This window comes from Salvia splendens, chromosome 3, assembly GCF_004379255.2.
Source record: "Salvia splendens isolate huo1 chromosome 3, SspV2, whole genome shotgun sequence".
NCBI lineage: Eukaryota > Viridiplantae > Streptophyta > Magnoliopsida > Lamiales > Lamiaceae > Salvia > Salvia splendens.
In genome coordinates this window covers 27903546-27926778 of record NC_056034.1, presented here as the reverse complement: position 1 = coordinate 27926778, position 23233 = coordinate 27903546, and the positions used below count along the sequence as shown (strand labels likewise).

The 23233-nt window shown below is 40.6% G+C and overlaps 1 long non-coding RNA gene across 1 annotated transcript; it reads right to left on the bottom strand.

Annotated features, from left to right (window-relative positions):
- Positions 1-4796: 4796 nt before the first annotated feature.
- On the bottom strand, positions 4797-6109 carry LOC121793456. Its single transcript, XR_006049115.1, has 2 exons — positions 5645-6109; positions 4797-5048 (listed from the first exon to the last, which is right to left on the bottom strand). It is a non-coding gene; the product is annotated as an uncharacterized LOC121793456 (long non-coding RNA).
- Positions 6110-23233: the final 17124 nt, after the last annotated feature.

The following is a 23233-nucleotide window of genomic DNA, read 5'->3' as shown; positions in this document are numbered from 1 at the left end:
AACGAAAGGAGATTTCTAACGAGATCAAGACAAGAAGAAATGGTAGGTGATGTATCCTTACAACGACGAGAAATTGTGCATGCCATCAGATAAAGTGAATGCAAACGTGCATAACATGTTAATGCGACGACGCGTTACAAATAAGACAACATTTGTGACACGTTAAGGCCAGGAGGGTTATTACCATGTTCTAATGAGAATGACCGCTATGGCGTGCAAAAAACAGTATGAAGATGTGACCTTCAAGGACAGTTAATTGTTGTAATGACACCAGGAATCTTGACTTAGAATCTAGAGTATTCGAGAACGCTTCTATTATCTTCGGGAAATGACGGAGTGCCACCTTTGTAGCTAGAATGGATGAATTTAATTGACATTACTTACTTGGATTCTCAGAAATTTCTTTCTATAAAGCTCCTTAACAATGATATTCTTTTCCTGCATTAAAAACTTTTGATTGACCTGCAATTTGCAAGTGATGCATCACTGTTTCCTTTTAACGAAAGTAGTGACTCATTCTTATTCCTCTTGAGTCATTTTCGGAGCCATTCTAATCGAGGGCAATTTCAATAGTGCTCCTCATGTTGAAACTCGTTCTGATCCAAGTAAGACTGTTAAATAGATTTCTAAATTCTTGATACAAGACTCTCAAGAAAGACAATGACTCGATCTCTACAAACACATATGAGGAATAAGTTTCAAGAGACACATACAAAAAGATGATACACCAACAACACGAGGAGTTGAATATTTTTGCATCTATGCTTAGTTGTAGCAAGCGGCCGAAGAATCAAACGTTATTCCATACCTAGATATTAGGTCTTGAGAAATAGAAAGTTGAGAGAAGCCGTGTACACCAAATTATCACGTTTTAGGGCTCAGAATTTATGTAAGTGGTTGATCAAGGGATATACGGATAACAACAAAAAGTTGTGAGTCAGAGTATTCAAGATCGTCGCATAAGAACATCACTGTACGATAGTATTGGAATGAAAGTACGAGCACCCTGATAGATTAAGATATACGAATGAAGGTCGTCGACGAGAGGCAATCATCTAGCAAGTGGCAAAATTGAATCAACTAAAATGTGAAACAATCGAAAGGAGAAACGCGTGCAAGCACCATCACCATCACCTCCTCCACCTAAGCCAGAATGGCATATTGAATAGTTTTTGCTAAAGCAAAATCCTCCTATCTTCGATGGGATAGGAGAGCCAGTAAAGGCCGAGACTTAGATACGCGCAATGTAGAGGATCTTCAAATTCTTCAAGTGCACTAAGGAAGAGCGTTTGATTTGTGTAACCTACCAACTCACGGATTCGGCCGACTTTTGGTGGGACAAGCAAAGGACCATGACCACTAAGCAAGTGGATACATTGACATGGGAGGACATTAAGGCGGAGATATACAACAAGTATGTCCTAAAAAGTTACCGAAAGGCAAAGACGGCTGAGTTTTACAACTTAACCCAAGGACGCATGTCGGTGACGGAATATGATCGCGCGCTCTGCGATATGATCCAGTATGCACCTGAACAAGTTGACACTGAGTAGAAACTGGCCGAAAAGTTCCGTGAGGGTCTAAGGCATGAGATAAAGATGTCATTAGCCAGTCGTGGAAGACTTACATGCGCTGGATCGTTGACCTGCGTACTAGACGTGGAGGAAGCTATGTCCAAGGAGAGGGCGATGTGAAACACTACACTGGCACTGCCTCCACCACATTCTTCTCGAGAGAAGAGAAAATGGGATGAGAATAAGGCTCCCTATGAAAACAAGGGATACTAGCCCACCCAAAACCAACCAAAGTATAGGGGAGTACAGGCTGCACCGAGTCAGATGGGTGATTTTCAACCCAAACCCCCTCAATGCATCGTTTGCTCATACTATCATTTTGGGAAGTGTAGAATTCATAATACTATCAAGTTTTTTTAACTGTAGTAGATATAATCACTTTTCTAGAGAGTGTCCAAGCTAAAATGTGGGGACGGAGTTAAGGGAGAACAATCAAGGACCCCGTTAGCAGTTAAGAGGGGATATTGATATAATTTTGGGAATAAATTGGTCACCCTTGTATTTTGCCACTAATTGTTGTAAGGGGAAACAAATATCATCACAAGCCCCGGGAAATGAATCATGTGATGCATTTTGGATTAACAAATGCCCCGGTTGTATTTATGGACCTTATGAATCATGTGTTTCATCCATACTTGGACAAGTTCGTCTTACTCTTCATAAACGATGTCCTTATCTACTCAAAGAACGAGGAGGAACATGAAGAACATTTGAGGACTACCTTGGAGACGTTAAGGACCGAGAAACTCTACGCCAAGTTCAGTAAGTGTGAGTTTTGGCTCAAAGAAGTGAATTTCCTTGGGCACATAGTGAGCACAGATGGAATTCGAGTAGACCCCGCAAAGGTAGAAGCTGTACAGAAATGGAAAACACCAACCACACCTAATGAAATTCGGAGTTTCCTAGGACTGGCGGGATATTATCGGAGATTCATCGAAGGATTTTTAAGATAGCAAGGCCAATGACTCAACAACTCAAGAAGGGGGTAGAAGTCAATTGGACCCCAGAGTGTGAGGCAAGTTTTTGATTGTAAGGAAAAGCTAACTAGTGCACCGATTCTAGCTATGCTAGAACCTGCAGTGAACTACGTGGTATACACTGACGCTTCGAATGTGGGACTTGGATGTGTGTTGATCCAGAACAACAAAGTGATTGCTTATGCATCACGACAATTGAGGCCACACGAGTTGGACTATCCAACCCACGACTTGGAGTTAGCAGCGGTAGTACACGCTTTAAAGATTTGGAGACATCACATCTACGGAGTTCGATGTGAGATCTTTACGGACCACAAAAGCCTGAAGTATTTCTTCGAGCAGAAAGATTTGAACATGCGGCAACGAAGATGGATCGAGTTGGTGAAAGACTACTACGATTGTGGTATCAACTACTACCCCGGCAAAGCAAATGTAGTGGCAGATGCTTTGAGCCGGAAGGACCATTCCCAACTGGCTACTTTTCTCACCAAAGAAGAAAGCCTGATTCGTGAGTTTAGCAAGATGCGTTTGGAAGTGGTGAGGGCACCTGTGAAACAGTGGAAGCCTAAATCGCCACTTTAGCTATTGAACCTGATCTAAGGTCGAGAATCATTGAAGTACAACGGATGGATGCGAAATTGGAGGAAATTCGTGTAGAAGTGCGAACCGGTGAATCTGGGAATTTTAGTGAAGAAGATGACAATACCCTTACTTTCGAAGGAAGACTATGCATACCGAATAACGAGGAACTCAAAAATGAAGTTATGAGTGAAACACATGAGACTCCTTACACCGCCCACCCAGGAAGTACGAAAATGTATCAAGATCTAAAGAAGTCCTTTTGGTGGAACGGTATGAAGAGGGACATAGCGTCATTCGTCAAAAGGTGTTTAGTCTGCCACCAAGTAAAGACTCTACGTCAACGGCCGTATGGAAAGTTACAACCGCTAGAGATTCCTGAGTGCAAATGGGAACACATCGCCATAGATTTCATGACGGGATTGCCGAGGATTCTGAGAGGGAATACCTCTATTTGGGTAATTATAGATCGACTTACCAAGAGTGTGCACTCCATACCGATTCTCATAAGCTATGGATCCAACAAACTGGCTCAAATTTACATAAAGGAGATAGTTCGATTGCATGGAGTCCCAGCGACTATCACGTCCGATCGTGACCCGAAAATCACCTCAAGATTTTGCATAAGTCTACAGAAAGAGCTTGGAACCAAATTGAACTTTAGCACAACGTTTCACCCGCAAACCGATGGACAGTCTGAAAGAACGATCCAAACTCTCGAAGATATGCTGGGAGCCGTGGTGCTCGACCGAGGAGGAAGTTGGGTGGCAGCACTACCACTAATTGAGTTCGCCTACAACAATAGCTTTCAGGCAACGATAAACATGGCGCCGTATGAGGCATTATACGGAAGAAAGTGTAGATCGTCGCTTTACTGGGACAAAGTTGGCGAGAGAAGAATACTTGGACCCGATGCAGTTGAAGAGATGGTGGGAATCGTGCGGCAAATTCGTGAAAGGATAAAAAAGCTTAGGACAGACAAAAATCATACGCGGATGTCCGACGAACTGACTTACAATTCCAAGCTGGCGACAAAGTTTTCCTGAAGGTATCCCCGTCAAAAAGGATAACACGATTTGGCGTCAGGGGCAAATTGAAGCCGCGATTTATTAGGCCTTACGAAATTCTTGAAGGAGTGGGCCCCGTCGCATATCGACTGACGCTACCACCAAGTCTTGGAAATGTGCACAACGCTTTTAATGTGTCGCAGGTACGAAAATACGTGTCCGAACCGAAGCACGTGATCCATTACGAAGAAGTCGCCTTAAATCCAAACTTGAGTTACGCGGAGAGACCCCAATATATTTTGGATCGAAAGATCCAGAATGTGAGAAATAAACCTGTTGCTTGTGTGAAAGTACTTTGGGAAAATCATTGGCATGAAGAAGCCACGTGGGAGAATGATGACAAGATGATGGAATTGTACCCAGAACTCTTTACTTGAGGGTAACAAATTTCGGGACGAAATTTATGTTAAGGTTGGTAGGATGTAACGCCCCATTTTTCTAAACCTAATTTTTGAACCCTAAAGTACTTGCTTTTAATGCTATTAATATTGCGAAATCCGTGAATTAATTGTTGAGTGGAATTGTGGCTAGACTGGGGATTTGTGAAATAAATTACTGCGCGGATTTAAAATAATTCCTTTCTGTGAGGAATAAATAAATTGGCCTCAATCCGCGAGTTGGATCGGAAAAATTGAATAAATGATATAAAAATTTAGTCCGTGATAAATAAATTGTGGGCTGCACAATTTAAATAAAATACAAAGGGACCGCGAATTAAACTAATCTAACTAAATCTCCTCCATGTTGACTTGGTCAACGGGCTGCATTAATTCAAATTTCTAATTAAAGATTCTGCAGAGTTTTTTCTCGAGTTTTTCCTCCTCCGTGATGAGTTTTTCCTCCCCCGTGATCTGCAAATAAATACCAAACAAATTTAATAAAAAAAATAGGGAAATTCGAATTTCACCCATCAACCCACGTCTACAACCGTTCCTTCTCTCCCTGCCTAAGTCTCTCCCACGACCAAACGAAATCATCTTCCACAGCCAAACCAAATTATCTTTCTCTATATTGTTCACGGCACAATCAAATTTCTCCTATTCATTCTCTGCAACAAGAAAAACAAGCTTCATTCTCTCAACTTCAACTCAAGGTAATTCTGCTGAAGTTTCCTCTATTTCTCATGATTCAAACCAACTCCTTTAATCTTCTTCCGGCAGAAACCGAGAACCCAACGCGAAGGAGGGAGCTATCGATTATTCTTTCGAAACTCTGTTCAAGGTATACTCCCTCCCAACTCCAATTCCTATTTAGTATATATCCTACGGAAGCATACCATATAGTTGGAAACTCAATATCTGCTAGAACTTATCACTTTGTTGCACCAATCGAAACTCGAAATCGAAGTAAAATAAATAAAAGAATTGAACCTTGTTTCATTAAATCAAAAAGTAAGAACTTTTCTGCAAGATTTAAATCGGGAATTTTTGGGGTAAATCGGGGCTACCGATCTCGACGGTACGATGGCTGGATTGGACGGACAGCAGCGACTGCTCTCAAACCCAGGCGAACGGCGGAGTTTAGCGGGGACGCAGCGGCGTTGACGACTTGGAGAGACAGTGGACTCCGGGTGTATTCAATTTCGTGATGTTGGTGCGTGTGTGTATTGTCTGGTTTGTTCATCAAAAGAAATTGGGTGTGCTCCCTGTTTGAAGAAATTACAGTAGAGAGAGAGTCACGATAGGTTTGGGAAAGGAAGTACTTGAATTTTTTTTTGTTACTTTTTTTTAGTTAATCCCTTAATATGTTGAAAGTGAATGGGAGTGTACGTGTGTTACATTTGAAAACTAATAGTAATACTTTTAATTGTTTTGGGCCAATTAGTTGAGTGGTTCTTTTTAAAAAAAAAACTTGGGCCTCTACCCATTTTCTTGTTTTGAGAAAAGGAAGTATATGTGTAAATTGTTTTTGAGAAGGGAGTATACACAGTATCACATATGTGGGATGGGAGTAATTGTTTATTTCTTGTTTACTATGATTTCTACAATTTGAAAATGTTTGATTAATGTAGAAAGTGGTGGAAGGGTATGTACGTGTGTTAGTTGGTGTGGGAGTGTAATTGATTTATTTTCCTTCCTCCTAGACCATCTAAATTATTTGGTTTGGACATGTTTCTAATATAATTTGTTGGGGCCTGAGTGGCCGGAATAAATCAAAAATACCGTAGCCTCTAATTGTGGAAAATTGGTAGTCTTGACCGAGGAAAATAATTGGAGACTTAGGATGCATGCATTTTTTTATTTATTTATTTGAAAAGTGTGTTGATATATATTATCTAAATGTTAAAGGTGAATCATTGCAAGTGAATCCTGATACCAAGGGGAAGAAAGTACTTGAGAATTAAGCAGTCGAGGTGGACTTTCTTTTAAATAAGGACGATGTCCTAAATATTTTATCGATGGGAATGAAACTGTATTTATCATGCCGTGATTTGATTTTTAACGTGCCTATCTGATGTGGCTTTATGCCATTATTATATAAATCGAATTCGGGTCCTCGTAGGGCCGCAAACCCTACTTGGACTAGTGTACACCTATGGTAGACTGTGTGCTAGCGTACGGGCTGGCCGGTCTAGTGACTTGGTTTGTGGCCACATTCTGTCACGACCGCCCCTAGGGTTAATAAAAGCGGGCGATCGCGACTTAAAGGGGCTTAATGGACAGGCATAGAAGACTAGGGTTTTCAACAAGAGTTTGACCAAGAATTTAAGTTTAATAAATAAAACAACCAAAAGTATTTATGTTCAACAAGTAAATGACTAAGGGTTTAGCATTTATTCAAAATAAGTAACGAGTTTGCAAATATCCCAAATGAAACAGTTTTTGAATTTAAATAAAAAGTATGTAAAGCAAACATCACAGCGGAAGCATCCAAGAGAAGAGTGATGTCATGTGTGAAGACACGACGACACTCGGAGTTTCAAAACGACCATAGTTTATTATTAATTCCTGCTCAACACTACCAACCGCTCGTCGCTGCTCAACCTGCACATAGAGAAACCATATGCAGGGCTGAGTACTTTTGAAAATACTCAGTGGCTCACGCCGAAAACAATTTTAATAAGAGTACATATTATCATGCCATACGTAGGTAACCATCGGGGTTTGAGCTTTATAAAGGCCCGAGGCACCAAAATATTTTCCATTGTTCAAAACAGCGACTGCGCAGTCATTTTTCCCCATCGTCATCAACCATATCTGCCAATACATGACAAGGAATGCGGCCGCAAACCAGGTCACTAGACCGGCCAGCCCGTACGCTAGCACACAGTCTACCATAGGTGTACACTAATCCAAGTAGGGTTAGCGGCCCTACAAGGACCCGAATTCGATTTATATAACAGTGGCAACAGCCACATCAGATATGAACGTTAAAACAAATCACGGCATGACAATCACTTTAAACCACCCTTATAGCTCCACAGTCATACGTAAAAGATTTTAGTAAAATAAAACCCACAAAAATGTAGGGTAGAAAAGAAGCCCACCTCGACCATTAAGATTTCGACTACTGCTTTCCCTTTGTTATCACGCTTCGCGCACGAGTTATTACCTTTAGATAATATATATATCTTATCAGTCACAACCATCGACTTAATATTATGCATGTCCCTAACTTTCCTTTTTCCCCATCAACATATGGAATTAATCTCATAGCATACCTCTTTGCATATCACATCACTCCATCACATATATAATTCATGTATGTCATTCATAACATAATAATATAGTTGTTTTTGTAAAGGTAGAAATCTGGCAGTACTGCGCAACTATTTTGTAAAAATCATTAAAGATTCACCCGACTTCCGTTGGGGCTAAAACTTTACCAAAATACAGTAGGCTCATCTAATAACTTCCATTTTAAATTTAATATCAAAATACCCCTTTTTGGTCGGTCAAAAAGGACAACGTAACCTACTGGTCGAGAAAACATTTTCTGCCAGAAATGCGCAGTCAACTTTAAAATTTCACCAAAAATCCATCTTTTATCGAAATGAGTTGAAATTCACACACAACATAGATGACATCAATAAATTTACTCAGGAAAAAGAATCTATCAAATCGGAGTTCATTTGGTCGGTAAAAAGAATCTATCAAATCGGAGTTCATTCGAATTAGGGTTTATCCCTATTTATTCAAAATCAACCTTTTCATGGGTTTAACACACAAACATGCTCAAAAGGGTCCTTATACTCATGCTCTCATAACATCATACATCATTCACCATAGATTTATTAATTCATCAAACAAATTCATTCAAAGCGCAATCAAACATACACACAAATTCCCACCGATTGAATCCCTTAGATTTGAAATCCCTACACTCTCTACATGCATGAGGGAGTCAAAGAATGTTTAGATGGGGAGGAATGAAGAATAGGGTCTGATTTTTACCTCTCTTGGACGAAACATACGGTAGGAACGAATAAAAATCTTGCTTCTTCAACAATCTCTTGGAAACTTCGAAAGGATCTTGAGTAGAGTAGAAGAACAAGTGTGGGAGAGTGGAGAAGAGGGAGGGGGCGTGTGATTGAGGTGGGAGGCGTGTAATTTGAGGTAGGGTTTAGGGGTCTTTTATTTATAGAGTTTAGGGAATAGAATATCTCCCAATTAATTAGGGAATAATTGGAGAATAATCACAATAATGATGGGAGAGATTTGGGGAGATTTGATGGAGGTAATTGGCGTGTAATTGATGGAGAAATAAGGAGGATATTTCGAATATCATGGCTATTTAATTAGCCTTTGATTTAAATTTGGTGTTTTCACGGAACAGAATAAATAATACGGAGCAGGAAAATTAATAAAAATCCTCCCAAATAATATGATAGTAGGCGTGTGAAATATTCCTCCCACAAGGAATAATTTCGAAATCTTTAATAAAATAGAGTAGGGAAAGATTTGCTAGGACATTCCAATTAAAACATGGAAAGAAATAATTAAGGGATCAAAATAAATAATGAATAATTTCCTTCTCCTACAAATTAGGAGATTTCGAATCCCCCTAAGAAAATAATAGGGGTCGATTTTTATCAAGAAGGAAGTAAGGTAATTAGGCTTTAGGATTTAATTTGGATAATTATCCCAAAACAAATAATTAAATCCAAGAAATAGAATTTCTCTCCAATAATTTGGTAGTGGCCAATATTTCCACAATAAAAGGACAAGGTAATTATTTATGATTCTATCTTAAATCTCACTCCCCTTAAAAATATAATTCACCGCAATATATTTCATTCCACATCAATTAATTTAAGCCACGCCATAAAATCAACGAAATTGACTAGGTCAAATCAAAATTAGGTCATCGAATCAATCACATAACAGTTCATCATTTAATTCGTGACAATCAAAGCAATAAATGCAACGTCTTAGGGTTCCAAAATTAGGGTTCGAAAAGTGGGGCGTTACATCCTACCACTCTTAAAAGAAATTTCGTCCCGAAATTTGGTACTCTCATGAGAAGAGTTCTGGGTATAGATCCATCATCTTGTCCTCAAGCTCCCACGTGGCTTCTTCGTGCTCATAGTTTCTCCACTGCACTTTCACGTACGCAACTGGTCTATTCCTCACGTTCTCGACCCTTCGGTCTAGAATCGTTTGGGGTCTCTCCTCGTAGTTCAAGTCTGGGTTCAACGCGACTTCTTGGTAGTGAATCACGTGCTTTGGGTCAAACACGTATTTCCGCAACTGCGACACATGAAAGACTTTGTGCACGTTCCCAAGGCTCGGGGGTAGCGTCAAACGGTAAGCAACAGGACCCACTCCTTCGAGGATTTCATAAGGTCCAATAAATCGCGGTTTCAACTTTCCCTTGACACCAAAACGCGTTATCCCTTTCGACGGGGATACTTTGAGAAAAACCTTGTCGCCAGCTTGAAATTGTAAGTCGGTTCGTCGTACATCCGCGTATGACTTTTGTCTGTCTTGAGCTTCTTTTATCCTCGCACGAATTTGTCGAACGATTCTAACCATTTCTTCGACTGCGTCGGGCCCGAGTACCCTTCTCTCACCAACTTCATCCCAATAGAGTGGGGATCTACACTTTCTCCCGTACAAGGCTTCGTACGGAGCCATGATTATCGTTGCCTGGAAACTGTTGTTGTAGGCGAATTCGATCAATGGGAGTGCGGACTCCCAACTCCCTCCTCGGTCCAACACCACGGCTCTTAACATATCCTCGAGGGTTTGGATAGTTCTTTCGGATTGCCCGTTCGTCTGCGGGTGAAAAGCGGTGCTGAAGTTCAGTCGAGTGCCTAGCTCACGTTGTAGGCTGATCCAGAATCTCGATGTGAATTTCGGGTCACGGTCAGACGTGATCGTCACGGGGACTCCATGCAGTCGTAATATTTCCTTTATATACACTTGAGCTAGCTTGTTTGATCCATAGGTTATGGGTATCGGTATGAAGTGTGCACTCTTGGTGAGTAGGTCTATAACTACCCATATGGCAGTATTCCCTCTTTGCATCTTTGGCAAGGCTGTCACAAAGTCCATGGCAATGTGCTCCCATTTTCACTCGGGGATTTCTAGTGGTTGCAACTTCCCGTAAGGTCGTTGATGTAGAGCCTTCACCTGTTGGCAGGCTAAGCAGCGCTCCACAAATGCCGCTATATCCCTCTTCATACCATTCCACCAGAAGGACTTCTTCAAGTCTTGATACATCTTCGTACTTCCTGGGTGGGCGGTGTAAGGAGTCTCATGTGCTTCACTCATCACTTCGTTTTTTAGTTCTTCGTCACTTGGTACGCAAAGTCTCCCTTTGAAGGTAAGGGCGTTGTCAGATTCCTTGTGAAAATCCCCCGATTCGCCAGTTCTTACTTCGACTCGAATTTCCTCAAATTTCGCATCTTTTCGTTGTGCTTCTATAATTCTCGACCTTAGGTCAGGTTCAACAACTAAGTTGCGCTTCCACTGTTTCTGGTGCTCTCACCACTTCCAAACACATCTTACTAAACTCGCGGACCAGGCTTTCTTCTTTGATAAGCAAAGTGGCCAATTGGGAATGACTCTTCCGGCTCAAGGCATCTGCCACTACATTTGCCTTGCCAGGGTGGTAGTTGATGCCACAATCGTAGTCCTTCACCAATTTGAGCCACCTTCATTGTCACATGTTTAAATCCTTTTGCTCGAAGAAATATTTCAGGCTTTTGTTGTCCGTAAAGATCTCACATCGAACTCCGTAGAGATGATGTCTCCAAATCTTTAAGGCGTGTACCACTGCTACTAACTCCAAATCGTGGATTGGATAGTTCAACTCGTGCGGTCTCAATTGTCGGGATGCATAAGCAATCACCTTGTTGTTTTGCATCAACACACATCCAAGTCCCACCTTCGAAGCGTCCGTGTTTACCACGTAGTTCACTCCAGGTTCTGGTACAGCTAAGATGGGTGCACTAGTTAGCTTTTCCTTCAAAAGTTGAAAACTAGCCTCGCACTCGGGAGTCCAATTGACTTTCACTCCCTTCTTGAGTTGTTGTGTCATGGGCCTCGCTATCTTGGAGAACCCTTCTATAAACCTTCGGTAGTACCCCGCCAAACATAGGAAACTCCGAATCTCGTTTGGTGTTGAAGGTGCTTTCCACTGTTGCACCGCCTCAACCTTAGCGGGATCTCCTCGAATTCCTTCTTTCGACACGATGTGACCAAGGAAATTTACTTCCTTAAGCCAAAACTCACACTTGCTGAATTTGGCGTACAACTTCTCGCTCCTCAAGGTGTCCAAGGTGATTCGCAGATGTTCCTCGTGCTCCTTCTCATTCTTCGAGTAAACTAGCACGTCATCAATGAACACCAAGACAAACTTATCCAAGTAGGGATGAAACACTCGGTTCATCAAGTCCATGAATACCGCAGGTGCATTCGTCAAACCGAACGGCATTACGACAAATTCATAGTGACCATATCTCGTTCGAAAGGCCGTCTTTGGTACATCTTCTCGTCGGACTCTCAACTGATGATATCCGGACCTTAAGTCAATCTTTGAGAATACACCGGCTCCTCGAAGTTGATCGAATAGGTCATCTATCCTTGGCAGTGGATATTTGTTCTTGAGAGTCATCTTGTTCAGCTCCCGATAATCGATACACATTCTCATTGATCCGTCCTTCTTCTTTACAAAAAGCACAGGCGCGCCCCATGGTGAAACACTGGGTCTAATAAAACCCAGGTCCATAAGCTCTTGGAGTTGTATCTTGAGTTCTTCTAACTCCTTAGGCGACATTCTGTATGGTGCCTTAGACACAGGTACCGACCCTGGTGCTAGATCGATGGTGAACTCCAATTGTCGATCTGGTGGTGGTCCAAGCAAGGCTTCGGGAAAAACGTTCGGAAATTCCCGTACGACGGCTACGTCTTCCATTTTCCTTTCTCCTTTCTCCTCTCCTTGTAGATAGACAAGATAAGCAGAGCGTCCTTTCCTCATCATCGTACTAGCTTGGAGCGCGAAAATGACAGAGGTTCGCCGATTCATCGAGATTCCATAGCATAAGGTGAGTTCCTTGCCCGGGGCTTGTAGAGATATCTGTCTCTCCTTACAACGAATCATCGCAAAATTCGAGGTCAACCAATCCATTCCTAAAATTATGTCAAAGTCCCCAATCGCCAAAACTTGTTGATGATGAGCGACTATCTTAAGGCTTCCCATCATAATTTCTACGTTCGGGCATGTTCGTGAGATTTCTATTGTCCCACCCACTGGTGAAGACACTATCATCTTATGTTCAGATTTGTTAACAGGCAAGCTCAAAGTATCCACACATAAGTCAGATATGAATGAATGCGATGCGCCCATATCAAACAACACAATGATAGAAATGTCGAGAATTTTACCCATACCTGCCAGGTTTCCGTTCTCCTGGTTCCCTTGTTCGATCTTGGGTTGTTTCCGACTCAAGGCATATGCTCTAGCCTGAGGAGGAAGTCTTGGGCGGTAGGGTTGATGCTGTCGCGGAGGTTGATGCGATTTCCCCTTGACTCTGTTTGTGGTGCTCTTGGCTGCATGCGGGGTCCTTGAGTGTTTTGCCTCGACTCCATTGTTACCCTCTTACTCGGACATTCTCTAGAGAAGTGACCGTTTCCTCCACAGTTAAAGCACTTAGGGGTGCTCTGGATTCTACACTCTCCAAAGTGGTACTTGGAGCACACGTTGCATTGGGGTGGCTTGGGTCGGAAGTCGCCTCTCTGGTTAGATGAGTTTTGCCCTCCCCCATATTGCAGTTGGTTCTGGGTGTGCTGATACCTCTTCTTGTCATATGGGATTCTGTTTCCCTCCCACTTCCGCTTCTCTCGGGAGTGGTGTGGTGGAGGTAGTGCCAAAGTAGTGTTTTCCTTCGCTTTCTCCTTGGGCATAGCTGCCTCAATGTCTAGCGCAAGTGCCAGTGCTTCCACATAGGGAAGTCTCCCACGACTAGCCAACGACATCCTTATCTCTGGCCGTAGTCCCTCACGGAACTTCTCGGCCAGCTTCTCGTCGGTATCAACTTGTTCAGGTGCGTACCGGGTCATGTTGTTGAGTGCACGGTCGTACTCGGTCACAGTCATGTGTCCTTGGGTCAAATTGTAGAATTCTGCCGCCTTTGCTTTCCGATAGCTCTTGGGCACATACTTATTATACATCTCGGCCTTGAAACCTTCCCATGTCATCCCCGTTACTTGCTCTAGGGGCATTGTCTTCATCCGTGTGTCCCACCAGAAGTCAGCAGACTTGGTTAGTTGGTAGGTCACACAACTCAACCGTTCTTTGTCATTGTACCCCAAGATTGTGAAAATGCGCTCCAATGAGCGTATCCATGATTCGGCCTTGGCCGGCTCTCCCATTCCATCAAAGACGGGAGGTTTCTGACCTAAGAACAACTTCACTATCTCACGGTCAACCGGAGGTGAAGAAGGTGGTGGTGGAGGGATGGGTTGCGTCACACTCTCCTCCATCGCCTTCGGGGTAGGTTCGGGGTTCCCACGTCTTATGTTACGTCTTGGCGGCATTCTGATTTATCACAAGAATTATTATTGTATTTATTCGAAATCCCAAGAACAGTTGTGTGGTATAGTTGAAAGGTGGAAATCAAAGGGAAATTGCATCATAGAATAATAAGGAGCTTTTGTAAAACACTGTATCGAATATAACTGCATAAAATGATAGCAAGAGAGCAATCACCGAATGGTTTAGCAAGAGGCAATTGCGTCGCGAGGTAGCAAATGAGTGATTGCTCAACAAGATAGTAAAGGATAGGAGACAATTTGTACAATAGGGTGGCAATCATAGGCTTTCAATAGAATGGTAAAAGACAACGATAGTAGGATATGATTGTGCAATAGGACAACAAAAGACAGTTGTATAATGAGATGGTTAGGATGGTTTCAAATTATGGCAAGAAACAATTGTACCACAATTGTACCATCGAGTAGCAAAGATAGTATGTCACAAATAATTGTGCAATTAGAAAAAGGACGATTACAATGTAGTATAGCAAAAAGGTAATCGCACAGTTTGAACAATAAGAAATGATATCAAGTTATTGCATAATAGAATAGCAAAAGGCAAAAATTTACAAAGAATTATCAAACGTTGCCTCCAAGAGGTCTTAGTTCCATCATCATCAAAACAAAAGGGTAAAACAACGTGGAAAGAGAAAAACTAGAGTCAAGCAAAACGGTAAATTATCAAAAACGTGGGAAATCGAAATAAAATATTCCAGAATTATTATGTTTAATCTTTTCCATCCTTATCCTCCTTCGCCCCGGTCTCTCCAACGCTCTCTCTATTTGGGTCCTCCTCCTCCTCGGGTTCCTCCTCCTCGGGATCCTCCTCTGGATCCTCTTCCTCACTTTCTTCCTCGACACCTACGGGTGGAGGTACTATCCTAGGCATCCCATCGACCTCTCTGTCGATTCTTAGAGGGGCTGAAACGCGCATCCCGAGTCTCATTCTCTATGGAACACGGGAGACATGTGGCTCCCTGTCGCAGCGATTCCTTCGCATGCGGGCTTGAATAGACGGATAGATATGTGGAGGTGGAGCACGTGGCGGTCCGTCAAAAGCAGCTGTCATAGCCGGAAGTAGCACCTCTATAAGGCCAACCAAATCACCCCGCGCGGTGTAGTCAGGCGGGCTATACCATATGAAAAACCGAGATGCCTGAGCGGTCCACTCGTCCCAAGGCGGTGGTAAAGTGTGGATGAGCTTTTGGATCCCCTCATGATGGGTGGCTCCCCCATACGCATAGGCGTTCATCCACTTATCATAAAATCCGATGACATAGGACATAAGGAAAAGCTTCCCATCCCACTTGTAGTCTTGGTAGCGCTCAACTGGGTGGTCCCTATTGCTGGAGTAACGATTTCGCATCGGGGCATAATACTGATGGACCATCTAAAGGGGCAACAAAGAAAACTCAGCATCAGTCCAACGATAGAAGGAAGTAATGGTGTTTAAGTTTCAAAAAGAGATGCTGAGAACATGATGCCTATGAAGATGGCTATGTATAGCAAAAGATTTAGGTATGTAAGTAGCATCATGTCAAAGTTTTGAATATTCCAAGGTTATTGGTTCGTGTGTTTTCGCGTTTCGTCGAGTCGTAGCATGCCGACTTCCCCATAGGCTACTTGCCTTGCACTAAGCATTTCACATCTCTACGTTCATTATTATCGCAAAGTTTTGCATTCATTGCACCAATTTATAACTAGGTATAGTAGCATGCTCAAGTTCACCATCATAGATATTGTTTCACAATGTAATCGCATAAGCATCATCATAAAATTTCATCCATTTCATAGGTTTAACGCATATTCGAGTAACATATACAAGTTTATTTTCATAACAACATTTGTCATCTCGGCATAAGCGCAAATATCAATTTCACATCATATCAATTCATCAACCCATATTCCAATCAAAATTTTCAACATGATATATAATCTCAAATCCCCATAGAAGTACTTTCATTCATGCAAGGGTAATATTCCCATCGATATTCCCAACATTTCACAGTTCATATCAAAATTCCATCAACATACTTGTTACCTCATTCCTCGTGGTTGGGCAGGGACGAGTTGTGGTGTTTGAGCTTCCGATGTTTATCATTTAACCAAATTACACATGCACAGATTTTGACTCAAAAAGACTCTTGGGTCCAGAGCGGAAAGAACTGAGGCTCTGATACCAAACTGTCACGACCGCCCCTAGGGTTAATAAAAGCGGGCGATCGCGACTTAAAGGGGCTTAATGGACAGGCATAGAAGACTAGGGTTTTCAACAAGAGTTTGACCAAGAATTTAAGTTTAATAAATAAAACAACCAAAAGTATTTATGTTCAACAAGTAAATGACTAAGGGTTTAGCATTTATTCAAAATAAGTAACGAGTTTGCAAATATCCCAAATGAAACAGTTTTTGAATTTAAATAAAAGTATGTAAAGCAAACATCACAGCGGAAGCATCCAAGAGAAGAGTGATGTCATGTGTGAAGACGCGACGACACTCGGAGTTTCAAAACGACCATAGTTTATTATTAATTCCTGCTCAACACTACCAACCGCTCGTCGCTGCTCAACCTGCACATAGAGAAAACATATACAGGGCTGAGTACTTTTGAAAATACACAGTGGCTCATGCCGAAAACATTTTTAATAAGAGTACATATTATCATGCCATACGTAGGTAACCATCGGGGTTTGAGCTTTATAAAGGCCCGAGGCACCAAAATATTTTCCATTGTTCAAAATAGCGACTGCGCAGTCATTTTTCCCATCGTCATCAACCATATCTGCCAATACATGACAAGGAATGCGGCCGCAAACCAGGTCACTAGACCGGCCAGCCCGTACGCTAGCACACAGTCTACCATAGGTGTACACTAATCCAAGTAGGGTTTGCGGCCCTACGAGGACCCGAATTCGATTTATATAACAGTGGCAACAACCACATCAGATAGGCACGTTAAAACAAATCACGGCATGATAATCGCTTTAAACCACCCTTATAGCTCCACAGTCATACGTAAAAGATTTTAGTAAAAGAAAACCCACAAAAATGTAGGGTAGAAAAGAATCCCACCTCGACCGTTTAGATTTCGACTACTGCTTTCCCTTTGTTATCACGCTTCGCGCACAAGTTATTACCTTTAGATAATATATATATCTTATCAGTCACAACCATCGACTTAATATTATGCATGTCCTAACTTTCCTTTTTCCCCATCAACATATGGAATTCACCTCATAGCATACCTCTTTGCATATCACATCACTCCATCACGTATATAATTCATGTATGTCATTCATAACATAATAATATAGTTGTTTTTGTAAAGGTAGAAATCTGGCAGCACTGTGCAACTATTTTGTAAAAATCATTAAAAATTCACCCGACTTCCGTTGGGGCTAAAACTTTACCACAATATAGTAGACTCATCTAATAACTTCCAGTTTAAATTTCATATCAAAATACCCCTTTTTGGTCGGTCAAAAAGGACAACGTAACCTACTGGTCGAGAAAATATTTTCTGCCAGAAATGCGCAGTCAACTTTAAAAATTCACCAAAGCTCCATCTTTTATCGAAATGAGTTGAAATTCACACACAACATAGACGACATCAAGAAATTTACTTAGGAAAAGAATCGATCAAATTGGAGTTCATTTGGTCGGTAAAATGCATGTTAGAACATACTGTCTGAACTTACAGCTTTTCATGCCTTTAAAAATTCGAATTAGGGTTTATCCCTATTTATTCAAAATCAACCTTTTCATTGGTTTAACACACAAACATGCTCAAAAGGGTCCTTATACTCATGCTCTCATAACATCATACATCATTCACCATAGATTTATTAATTCATCAAACAAATTCATTCAAAGCACAATCAAACATACACACAAATTCTCACCGATTGAATCCTTTAGATTTGAAATCCCTACACTCTCTACATGCATGAGGGAGTCAAAGAATGTTTAGATGGGGAGGAATGAAGAATAGGGTCTGATTTTTACCTCTCTTGGACGAAACAAACGGTAGGAACGAATAAAAATCTTGCTTCTTCAACAATCTCTTGGAAACTTCGAAAGGATCTTGAGTAGAGTAGAAGAACAAGTGTGGGAGAGTGGAGAAGAGGGAGGGGGCGTGTGATTGAGGTAGGAGGCGTGTGATTTGAGGTAGGGTTTAGGAGTCTTTTATTTATAGAGTTTAGGGAATAGAATATCTCCCAATTAATTAGAGAATAATTGGAGAATAATCACAATAAAGATGGGAGAGATTTGGGGTGATTTGATGGAGGTAATTGGCGTGTAATTAATGGAGAAATAAGGAGGATATTTCAAAAATCATGGCTATTTAATTAGCCTTTGATTTAAATTTGGTGTTTTCACGGAGCAGAATAAAATAATACGGAACAGGAAAATTAATAAAAATCCTCCCAAATAATATGATAGTAGGCGTGTGAAATATTCCTCCCACGAGGAATAATTTCCAAATATTTAATAAAATAGAGTAGGGAAAGATTTGCTAGGACATTCCAATTAAAACATGGAAAGAAATAATTAAGGGATCAAAATAAATAATGAATAATTTCCTTCTCCTACAAATTAGGAGATTTCGAATCCCCCTATGAAAATAATAGGGGCCGATTTTTATCAAGAAGGAAGTAAGGTAATTAGGCTTTAGGATTTAATTTGGATAATTATCCCAAAACAAATAATTAAATCCAAGAAATAGAATTTCTCTCCAATAATTTGGTAGTGGCCAATATTTCCACAATAAAAGGACAAGGTAATTATTTATGATTCTATCTTAAATCTCACTCCCATTAAAAATATAATTCACCGCAATATATTTCATTCCACATAAATTAATTTAAGCCACGCCATAAAATCAACGAAATTGACTAGGTCAAATCAAAATTAGGTCATCGAATCAATCACATAACAGTTCATCATTTAATTCGTGACAATCAAAGCAATAAATGCAACGTCTTAGGGTTCCAAAATTAGGGTTCGAAAAGTGGGGCGTTACACATTCCAAGTCATGTATTGGCAGATGTGGCTAACGTCTATGGGAAAATGACTGATCAGTCAACTTTTGCAATGGGAAATGATTTTGAGTGCCTCGGGCCTTTCTAAAGCTAAACCCCGATGGTTACTTATGTATGGCATGATAAATAATATTTTTATTGAAAATGTTTTCGGCAAGAGCCCACTGAGTATATTTTATAGTACTCAGCCCTGCATGTGTTTTCCCTCTGTGTAGGTTGAGCGGCGACGAGCAATTGGTGGTGTTGAGCAATTTAAAATTGAAGTATTGTTTGGTTAGTTGTGAACTACGAGTGTCGTTGTGTCTCCATACATGACGTCACTCTTTCTCTTGAACACTTCCACTGAGACATTGTTTTTACTCATCATTCGTTTAGCTTTGAACCTAATTATTTGGATAATGTCAACCTCTTGGCCCTTTTATTTTATTTTATTTTTATTAAATATTAATTGTTGGTCAAACTCTTTATTGAAACCCTAGTTTTCTTCGTCTGCTTATTAATTCCTTTTAATCACGATCGCCCGTATTTATTAACCCTAAAGGGCGGTCGTGACAACTAGAGTTATGATAGATGCATTTTTATTTCATTTATTCTATTATAGAATTTTTATATCAAGAACCACTCCTCAAGAATTTTCCATGCTTTAATCTATCAACATTGATATTCATGTATTATTCTAACTCAAAATCTATTGTGCTATAACTTTTTTCGGTCATAGCTCATTATAATTCAACATAGCTGGAAACCAATATTTCCTCAATTGTTCAATGAGTAGAATATGCATCATTTATTCTACTTTCTCCAAAACATTTGAAATATAATTCAGCTATTTAGGCTATCATACATCAAAAGATATGTATAATTAATCAATCAAAATAAAAACATTAGCCCAAATAGAAGTTGTAAGTTGATCATATAAAATAAATTAAAGTGGGTGAATAAGTATAAAGTTGTTCTTATAAAAATTACTCCAGTCAATTCATACATTCGCTGATAATTGGCTTCTAGCATATCAACAGTTCAGAAAACCATGTCATGGCCTTTGGCTCTTTCCTATGCAGTGATTGAAACTTGAAGAAAAATGAGATGTCACCAACTAACTAAACTCAAGTATCAGTAAAATTTTACTTCAATTTGGAAAAGAAGACGAGACTTATCCTCTAAAACCTGTATTGGATCACAAAATTCTAATAGGCAAGACACCATGGAACCAAATTTCTACAAAATATTCACCCAATATTTTATAACGATGATGAGAAAATAGCCAAAATGATGCTGATAAATATCAAACATGTGAAATCATTCCACGTACCAATCAACTAAAACCTTAATTTCTACAAAACGTTTACCCAGATTTTCATATATGAAAAATTAGAATTTATCGCACAATTCGTTAATCACATAATTTGAAATTACCAATGCACGAATTCGTTCATCATTTTCCTCTCTCTCTGTCTCTTCCCAAATCTAATAGCTTTTTTCCACTCTCTCTTCTCAAATCTAATTCTATGCTGCCGATCTTGTAAAATGGAGAATGGCGGTCATAATTGAGAAATTTCAGAACATGAGTTTAAATTCGCTATCCTTTCGAGATAAGGGATTAAATTCGCTTACTTTTGAAATATGGGTCCGATATATACGAATTTTTCGAAATAAGGGTTTTACACCTTTTTATATTTATTCTCTTCATTTTTCTTATTATTTTCTATCCAATAATTATAGATTTACTAAAATATCCTTTAACCAATCTCTCAAATATTTCATTTTACCTCCCTCCAAACGATTTACGCACGCCGCCTCCGCCTCCGCCCCACCTCCACCTCCACCTCCACCCTCCACTTCGCCGCCGCCTCTTCACTGCCTCTGCCTCCGCCCTTCGCCACCTCCGCTTCCACTCTTCGCCGTTCTTCATCATTTATGTTTGGAAGTGGAAGCGGAGGTGGAGAATCACCAGCCGGAGAGGCCTCCGAAGACCGAATTTGAGAGCATCTCGCATCCAGCTCCTTATCTGCCGCAAGACGGCCGCGATCGCTGCCCTCGATGCAGGACTCTACTCCGAAGCCGTTAGACACTTCACGAAAATCCTTGACGGGCGCCGGGGCGCGCCACAGGGGTTTTTGTCAGAGTGCTACGTCCACCGCGCCTCGGCCTTCCGATCGGCCGGACGAATCGCAGAGGCCATCGCCGATTGCAACAGAGCCCTAGTAGCTCTGGACACGTCTTGCATCGAGGCGCTGGCCATTAGAGCAGCATTGTCGAATCGATAAGGTGCTTGCCGGACAGCCTCCACGATCTAGAGCATTTGAAATTATTGTACAATTCGATTTTGCGTGACCGGAAATTGCTAGGGCCTGCTTGGAAGCGGCAGAAGGTTCAATACAGAGAAATTCCGGGGAAATTGTGCTCGTTGGCGGCTAAAATCCAGCAGCTGAAGCAGAGGCTAGCCGGAGGAGAGAGCAGAAACGTGGATTATTACGCGTTGATGGGATTGAGGAGAGGTTGCTCGAGATCGGAATTTGAAAGAGCGGCGAAGAGTGGAAGCGGAGGTGTTGAAAGGTGGAGGTAGAGACGGTGAAGAGGCGCCAGGAAGAGGTGGCGGCGAAGTGGAGGGTGGAGGTGGAGGTGGAGGTGGAGGCGGAGGCAGCGTGAACGTGAGAATTTGAGAGAGAAGATTGACTTTTAAGATTGGAGCGCAAATAGTTTGGAGGGAGGTAAAATAAAATTTTTTTGAGAGATGAGTTAAAGGATAGTTTAGTAAATCTATAATTATTAGAAGGGAAATAATAAGAAAAATGAAGAGAATAAATATAAAAAGATATAAAACCCTTATTCCAAAAAATTCACATGTCACGGACCCATATTTCGAAAGGTAAGCGAATTTAATCCCTTATCTCGAAAGGTCAGCGAATTTAAACCCATATTCCGAAATTTCTCGTCATAATTTGATGAATTAGTAAATGGTACATATGGAAAGTTAACTATTTGTACACCATGATTAATTTTGTCATAGGGGGCCGGCCCTGATGACTTTCTAGTGACTGTTCATCATGGACTTAATCTGATATTAAGTCAAAGGTATAATACGACCAACCAAAAATGGACTAAACCTAATCTTGAGATTAATATACACAACGGAACTGGCCTTATAGTATTATTTTATCTAGAAAATTGAACACCACCATACTTGATACTACAACATTCTAATTTAATCGTTACTAATATTAATAAATATATGTAACTTAAAATGTTAGTGTTATTTTCGAGCAATAGATCATAATCTATTTATATTAGAGCTTTTAAATACTTCATATATCTCATGCTAGTTATATTTTTCAATTAGGTTTTTAACTAAAATATACTCTATCCGTCCGCAAATAGGAGTCCCGTTTTTTCCTTTTTAGTCCGTCCGTGAATAGGAGTTATGGTTCATTTAAAACTAATATATACAAGTATGACTCATATTTCATTAACTTTTTTTCATTCACTTTTGTTAATATTTTTTAAAACCTGTGCCGCTAAGAATTGGGACTCCTTATGGGGGACGGATGGAGTATATTTTTAGGTTTATAGTAAAATTATATCAAAACACTTTTTATATTATGAATTACTACGTTCAAATCCAATCATTCTATATTTATTAAAATAGAAAAAAAAAGGAAGGAAAGAGAAATAAAAATTCAAGAAGAAAAACACAAATGGCGGGCGATAGAAATGAGGAAGAAAATGAGAAATAATGTAATTGGATGGAATGATCAAGCACAGAGCGAAACAGCAAGAAATGTAAAGCACAAAAGCATATACGTAATTCGGATGAATACTACGTCCACGGAACAGACTACAAGATGAAGAACAAAGCGCAAGAATACATACACCAATTTCTAAAGCTCAAAATCCCACGGCTTTCTGTCCTTCTCACTCAGCTGATTGTGATCCGCTTGAGAGAATGTAGAATGTGTGTGTGCAATTGTGTGTCATCTAACCTGCTCCAACAACTTAACTCACTCCCTTAGCCAG